This window comes from Alosa alosa, chromosome 3 (genome assembly GCF_017589495.1).
Source record: "Alosa alosa isolate M-15738 ecotype Scorff River chromosome 3, AALO_Geno_1.1, whole genome shotgun sequence".
NCBI classification, from domain to species: Eukaryota; Metazoa; Chordata; class Actinopteri; order Clupeiformes; family Clupeidae; genus Alosa; species Alosa alosa.
Window position 1 is genome coordinate 30,837,664 of NC_063191.1, and position 7,833 is coordinate 30,845,496.

The following is a 7,833-nucleotide window of genomic DNA, read 5'->3' on the forward strand; positions in this document are numbered from 1 at the left end:
GCAGAATTACATTCATATTTGGAACTTACATAGTCCAATGCATCGTTACACTACGTTAGTGTTTCCCAAAACCATAGTAGCAACGAACGTTCGCAACCACTATCGTAAAGTTGTGTAGTTACAACTACACCTCTCGACCTGTGGTAGAATGCTAGTAGAAGCATAGTTCCAGGGATCTTCATGTCAAAGACGTCACTGACGCCAGTTATTTGTTTGCAAATTAATAATTATAAATATATTTAGGTTTCTAATTGATATTTACACTTCTAACCACCATACATCCATATTTTAAAATGCCCAAGGCAGAAAATACATAAATTAAAAGTCAATTTGCAGCCATGTGCACGTAAGTAAAAGTCACACACCTGCAGATAATAATAAGGTGGTGCGCACTTTTTGACGAGTCAGCTGAGAATATGTAGCCTTTGATTTTCATGGAGGGGGGTCCTTGTTAGTTTACTCAAACCAAGCCAAGAAGGCTGATTCTGATTTTGATAATATGATCTGCACAAAAGATAAACTTAGGTAAACAACGATGTCAATATTGTTGTCAAAATCTTAACCCAGATTCGAACTCTTGGACAGGGGACTGGTAACTGCTGTGCAACGGCGGCTGTCATCTTCCGGCCTTTAACGCAAATGCGCCACAGAAGTATGTGCAGGTGCCCGCTCACGTGCTACTAAACGCCATTAACCACCTTAGTCCAGACTACTGAAGTTTGGAAACTATCATGGTCCAAACTTAAAGTACTATGTAAAATACGACAGTTTTGGGAAACAGTCGTAACTTACATGTTGGTTAGTTGAACGATGCATCCTGTTAGTAAAAAGCTAACCTCCGTAGTTGTACGGGAAACGCACCCCAGATCAGCTTGTAGGCCATTAGCAATCTGTTTATTTTATTTTATGAAGCCTACACAGTAGATCACATGCCACATTCTCACTTTCAATAGACAGATGCAATAGCCATTGGTCAAGTATTGAGTATAAAGCAATTAAGATAGTACCCTATACAAAAAAAAGTACTATCATAAAAATTTGTTAAAACGAATAGCATTTTGCAACTTGACAAAACACTGGATTAAATATCGTAGGCACAGGAGAAAACTTGTACATCCATTGGCCCGTGGGGAGATCACATGCCAGTTGCCTCTCCCTTCAGTGCTATGACTCGTTCGGCTGTGAGCTTGTTTCGCCAAAAAAAACTCTATTGCAGATATCAATGCGTCTTTGTTCATGGGTTTGGCCTCACAGCAGAGGCTTAGACAACTATGACCCACGCTTTGGTTTCGTAATTTGCCCTACTTATTGACTGCAATGTAGTCAATTGACTGCTTGACAGGTTATTTTTATTTTTCTGTACAATAAACAAATACATCTGCTTTATGCCGCAGAATTACGCACTTGGCCAGCCTATAGAACGGGCACATTTTGGAGAGAATAGAGAATGTACGCACGCAAGAATCTGTAGGCTATTTGTGGCTGGTTACCAGCAAACAATGTTTAATGCATTAACTCAAGACGTCAAACATTTTCTAAACAATACAAACAGAAAGGATGCAGCAGGCAGCAAATGTAGAAGAGTCATTTCCAGTGGAAGAACAAAATGCTGAATGAAGCCCAAAGATATGAAGGCATATCTGGCAAGTTGTTATTTTTTGAAGACGTAAATGGTTGGGCTATAGGCCTAGTTTGCAAGAAGGAGACATAAAGCGTGAGCATGCCACACTATCCACAGCTGTGGTAGCGGGGGTAGGAGGATTACTGTTAGCGCAGGATTTATATAAAATTCTTCAACAGAAGGCCTGCCTTGAATGCAGGCTTGCCCAAAAAAAGGCCTGTGGTTTGCGCAGCCTACAGTAAGTAGGTCTTAGTGAGTTAGGAGTCCTCTAGACTTCTTTTAAGCTGTCTCAGAGGTGGAAAGTTGCGTTCGTTGGGGGCAGGGCCGGATTAACAATTCATAGACCCTTGGGAACAAATGTCTGATGGCCCCCTGCCCCCCAGCCAATGTGAATCGGGCGGTCAGTTAATATGCCTATCGTGCCTTTCGTGAAGATTTGTATTGCCATTTAAGGTACAAGCGCATCTGTGAGGCCAAGCCCGTTTGTTTACAACTAACATTACATTTAATTAAACTGCTTATAGGCTATGCCGAAATAGTTTCAACATTTTGAATATCAGTGTCGGGTGAATTAGGAAATGCCTTATGGCTGAAAGCTGCTTGGGATCCCCCTGTCAAGCAATAACCATACAAAAAGTTAAAAACAGATGACATGATGCGTGTCACTGACATAATGCGCAAATAATATAGCCTAGATATTCCAATATATTCGAATACATGTGTTTATTTTAGAGGGGATATTCAAACGTCATTTTTGAGCAATTTTGACAGCCCTAGTCCACTGTAGGCTACGCCAATCGTCTATTAACACCTTCCACCTAACCCCGGTGAGTGGGGGTCGCTATAATGCGTGTGAAATAGCACCATTGAGTAGCCTATGCGAAATAGCCTTAAAATCGTTCCGGTGTTGTGTGCCTTCTGGTTTCTCCACCTACTGGTTTCCTTGTGCGTGCATGCGCTGCAGCAGTTGTCAGACATTCACAAACAAGTTGTTTTAGGCGGTTTGAAATCGCTTTTCATACGCCATGAGCGCTCGGCTACATTACAGCCACTCGGACAAAAGACATGTAAAAAATATATGTTTTGAAAACTAGCATTAAACTGGATTCGATCCCACAAAAGCAACACACGCATGACTCTCTCCATCCTGATTCCCTACTCTTTGAGCCAACTAATATGTTACGCGAATCAATTAACTATTGTAGGCTACCATTAATTAATAACGTAGGCAACACCCAGGTAACATGTTGTCCAGGCTATCTGAAACAAGGGGTTGCCTCTCATCTACAACAACTGGTTACCTTGGGCTGCTACAGTCGTCAGTGCACTGTGCACAGTAGGCCTATGCTACTCTTTGTGGTTGATCAACTAAAAATAAAAGATGTATTTGGTGATGACGTTATTGTAGGCCTAGTAGACCTAAATTCTGAGAAATTAAATGGTACGAGAAACGATCTACATAGCGCACCAGACCGCGATGTCTTCAAGGGTTGAATGAAGGGAGTTTGCAAAAATTAGTGTATTTTTTTAATAGTACATTTTGTTTAAGTCAATAAACATTCTTAATTTTCGAATGTCTTTGTCAGGGAACATCTGAGCTTTAAAAACCATAGGCCTGGTAGTCGCTCAGACAAGGAGTTATAAGATAAAGGCAATACCATTTGTGTCACCTAATGCAGTTCAGTGAATTAGCAAGATACCATCAGAAGGCAACAATCATAAAGCACCACCTGTGCGCTCTCTCCCCTCAGCTCCCCCCCTCTGCGCATAAAGCTGTTCTTTCTGTTGTAGGCTAGATTTGGCTTGACGTTCTAGTTCTTTCTATCTGCTTTACTTTTTGTGAGTTTTAACCACCTAGGCTATGTTATAGACGTTCTATGAGGTACCAGTGTTTAGCTGTGTCACAAAACAATAAGCTTTTGTCAGACTACTTTTAAAATGATATTCAGGGCTATATACATTTTAAACATTCGGGGCTGAAGACCGACAAAGCCTTGCATTAATTCTTCAGGTGGGAAGTGTCAGGAATTTTCATCACTGAGACGCTCTCATTGGTGGTTAGTATATGAAGTAGGTAATTGACAGCAACATATCCAATCACATTATGAGAGATGCTGAATTAAAACATAAACTGCGATGTTTGATTTTAAATGAATGTAAATTTAGCCGGGACTGTAAGCTGGCACACGTGGGTGCTCGATGTTTTCAATGGGTGCCCGAGAGACGGAGCACCCACGGTATCAGCGCCTATGACAAGTGTATCTCGCGGTTGCATCCATTACAAACAAACATGCAATGTGAACGTCTGGGATTGGGGAGAGCACTAAATGCTCTTCTGAATAAGCACGAAGTCAAGCCTTTAAATGAAAAACACTCTTTAATAATCAAAGAAATTATCGCTAATGAAGTAAACTTGTGACCATCAAAAATAGTTTATTTAAACTTGTGACCATCAAAAATAGTAGTTTATCGCCTGTAACTCCGTGATAACAGGGCGTAACAGGAAGGCATTTGGCTGAGCAACGGAGGTTAATATGCTCTATATTTTGTCCAAATGATGTCTGTCTATCATCGTTGCACTTTCGGAGAAAACCAGAATGTTTAATTTGTCCTGCGTTTCTTCTCACGGCTGCAAACGGGATTCACTTCGCCGTTAACCAAATATTTCTTTATTAGGGCAGGGCAGGCATATTTTTTTGGCTATTAAATTATTTCTAAACCAGTCTGCTAAAGTCTGTAGTGAAGTCTGTGTAGGGTTTTCCAGCTCCATTTATTTTTACGAGACACCCTGCTCACTTGAGACCTCTGCCGGTTGTTGCAGCGTCATTGCAGCATCACTGGAAAAATACAAATTAAAGTTAATGCATGCGTGATCCACAAGGATCCCGGACCCATGAGGGGAAGCTGGCCAAGTCGAAGCACTGCCCACTGTAGGCCTAGTAAAAAGAGAAAACAGGTGAAATGAAATTATTAAGATTTAGAGACTTAATAGACCTTTTGATTGCCTGCTAGTGGCAAGCTCTGTCTCTCTGCACTCTCCATGCATTCATTAAATGACAGGAGGTGACCCTCACCATTTCATTGAAGACACAAACCTTCCCAGGAACAAAAAAAGAACCGGTATTAACCGCTTACCACTATTTAAAAAAAAAAAATAGTTTCTGTTCCGGAACATAAAAACATAAAGTTTCTGGTTTCGTTTCTGTTCCTAGCAAAATGGCAAAAGTTTCTGGTTTTCGTTTTCGTTCCATGAACCGGTTCAAAGCCTTGGTTATAATAACAATGCCCCAATAACAGTGCTTTATATTTATTTTAGACCCAAGTTATCCACAAAATATTAACTAAATGACTTCTCTTTGGGAAGGCATAATTTAAAAATTTATCACATTTGCTAAATATATATAATTTACCGAGTTTGTCTCTAACAGAGTTGACATATTTTTCTGCTATTACATCATTTTTTCAAATAAAAAAATCTTACAGGTTTAAGCTCAGCAAATACTTGTCATGTTAACTTTGAAGTGTGTTCTATGACTATATGGATGGTATGTATATAGTGGTTAAATTGGGCCGGGGCTTTCCGGGGCTCAGCCTGCTCGTTAGTGTCCGGATGTGCCTGTTTGCAGTCAGTTGGCTACTATTAATATGTCACATCAAATTTGATGAAAGTGATGCTTTTGAAAACATGATTTTTCTGACAAAAAATGAAAGATTTTTGAAATGACATGTCTATTTTGTCTCAGCTGAGATGAGAACAATGGGAACATGGCCGTATTCTTGTTCAGCTGCTTAATCTCATTGTCAATCGACCATCGCGCACTGCTCGCGCGTGCTTTCCGAATGCAAGTGCACAACAGCAGACAGGCTACCACAAAAAGGCAACCAGAACGACGGAATCCTTATCCAATGAATTTATCCCCTCGAATGAATTGCTAAAATATTAAAGTGATTTTAGACTAGTTTGTACTGGCGTGCCATTTATTTTAATTAATTTCATAGACCTGTTGCAGGGACATTTTCCTACACTTTTTTTCTATAGGGTGCATCTGCAAACAACTGCTGGCCTGAATACAATGCCATGAATTATGATCATCAGCTTCGCATAATGACAATTTGTTTTAGGCTATATTTTTTTGATGAATGTTCCTGGGAGATCCTTAGTTGCGCGTGATGTGGAAGTGTGAAAGTTCGAGAAGACCTTCTACTGCCTTCTCACAAGTTTCAGGCCGCCGCTGCTGCAAATCAACTTTGTCAAGTTCATCTGAGAGCACAACTTTGGTCGTACAAAAATTGCCCTGGCCTTAAATGACAAAGTAAGGAAAATAAGACTAAATCTCAATTAAATAACCAAGACTAGGTTGACCGTGTGATTTTTCTCAGGAGATGTTTTGAGCATTTTACTTCAGACACCGGATTATAAGCAAAGTGCCATGATAACAACAGTTAACTAACTGTTAGTAATGAATTGTTAACTGCTTATTATGCACTGTTAATACCTAATAAGCACATGTTATTCTAAAGCGTTACCAGCACACTGTATGGGTCACTTCTTATATCATAACAAGGTAATACTATGTGTAATCAAGTGATGACTAATTAACAGTAATGTAACTGCTAAATGCCCCAATACCTGTTGATGCTACAACAATGCAAAGTAAAGGCTGTTAACTTTGCAGTTTTGCACATATCATTCCTGGGGGGATATATTTTTAAATTAATATAAATTTTTATTATATTAAATATATTTTTATATATATATATATATATATTTTAAAAACTTTAAATACAAATTTAAGTTGTTATTGAGCATATCAATATATTCAAAAAAACATGAAATTAAACATAAATTCTAGAAATATTTAGGAATTTGCCCCCAACTGTCATGCCCGTCTCATTTACGTAAAAACCATGCAGTATGCCTTCAAAATTACGACTCTGGGCTATATTTTGACAGTCTAAAACGCTTGGTCACTAGCGAAAAGTTTAAACAAATTTTGTGGGTTGTCCAGTCCACATTAGGTGTGGTGTAGTTATGAAACTTTATCAAACGTCCGGTGCTTGGCGCAAGAAGGTGGGCCTTATGTTTCTTAATCAGTCATGGGTGTGTTGGGTGTAACATCATTTAAACCAATGAGAGTGAAATCTGTCATTCCCTTTAACAGCAAGCAGCGCAACTTCAAACATCAGTATTTTGATGGTCACCGGCGCATTTGAAGGAATCTGCTTGCATGTGATAGGTGTTCCTCATAGAGTAAGATTGCCTCTATATGACTTGATGTTCAGATTTAAGAATAAGAATCATTTCTTAGGATTGATCAGTCATTTCTTAAGCTTTGCGCCACGTTTCTGATCGTTAAAATAGAGCCCTATTGTCTCTAAAGTCTCTATTGGCAATTTTACATCTGATGTAGTTGACTTTTTATATGGGCTACCTAAGGGATCAATTCTTGGTCCTCTGCTTTTCAATCTGTATATGCTCCCACTTGGGCTTATCATTGAGCAGTACAATATTATTTATCATTATATGCCAAAGACACACAATTATATACTTCTGTTTCTTCAAATAATTCTAGTCCAGTGAATGACCTCATCCAACACTTCATGAAAAGTGGAATTTTCGTCAGTAAGCGGCACTGTAGATTGATGTGGAAGTTCAGGTTTACGACTGGATACGACAATTTGCAGGCCGAAACACCGAAAACCGAAACACCGAAAACTGCCGTGAATTGTCAGAAATCGATGCAGGCCTTACTTGGCAGTCGTCCCCCCATGACCCCCCTCCTCCTAATTCTAGGGGAGCTATACAAATGCAAACCTGATGTAACCTGACTTAAAACAGTCGATAGACTCAAGTTTAGATTCGGATTTTCCCTTCACACCAACACAATGAGAATTTCAGAGGCATATATATAAATGATTGTCTTCAATTGAACTGCATATATATTTTGTTGAATGAAAATATCTATTTATATATATATATATATAAAAATAAATATCTCCCCGGTAGTAGACTTTTACGCAGTCCAAAACATTCTCAGTCCATACGCCACAGCAGAGAGAACGTCACTTATACAATCACAATAAACTAGGTCCAACCTATAGCCTACATCAGCAGGGGAGACAATAGGCGTGTTTGTCTTCATGCAGATCTGACTTGATGTGATGCATGCTGGGTTGAACACAATGGAGAGCTCCATTGTGTTAAACCCAGC

General features: G+C 39.3%; 1 protein-coding gene across 2 annotated transcripts in view; it reads right to left on the bottom strand.

Annotated features, from left to right (window-relative positions):
• Positions 1-7,833, bottom strand: part of LOC125292184 (LIM and calponin homology domains-containing protein 1-like) — a 106,538-nt gene that overhangs the window by 84,016 nt on the left and 14,689 nt on the right. The gene's annotated exons all lie outside the window — the stretch shown is intronic.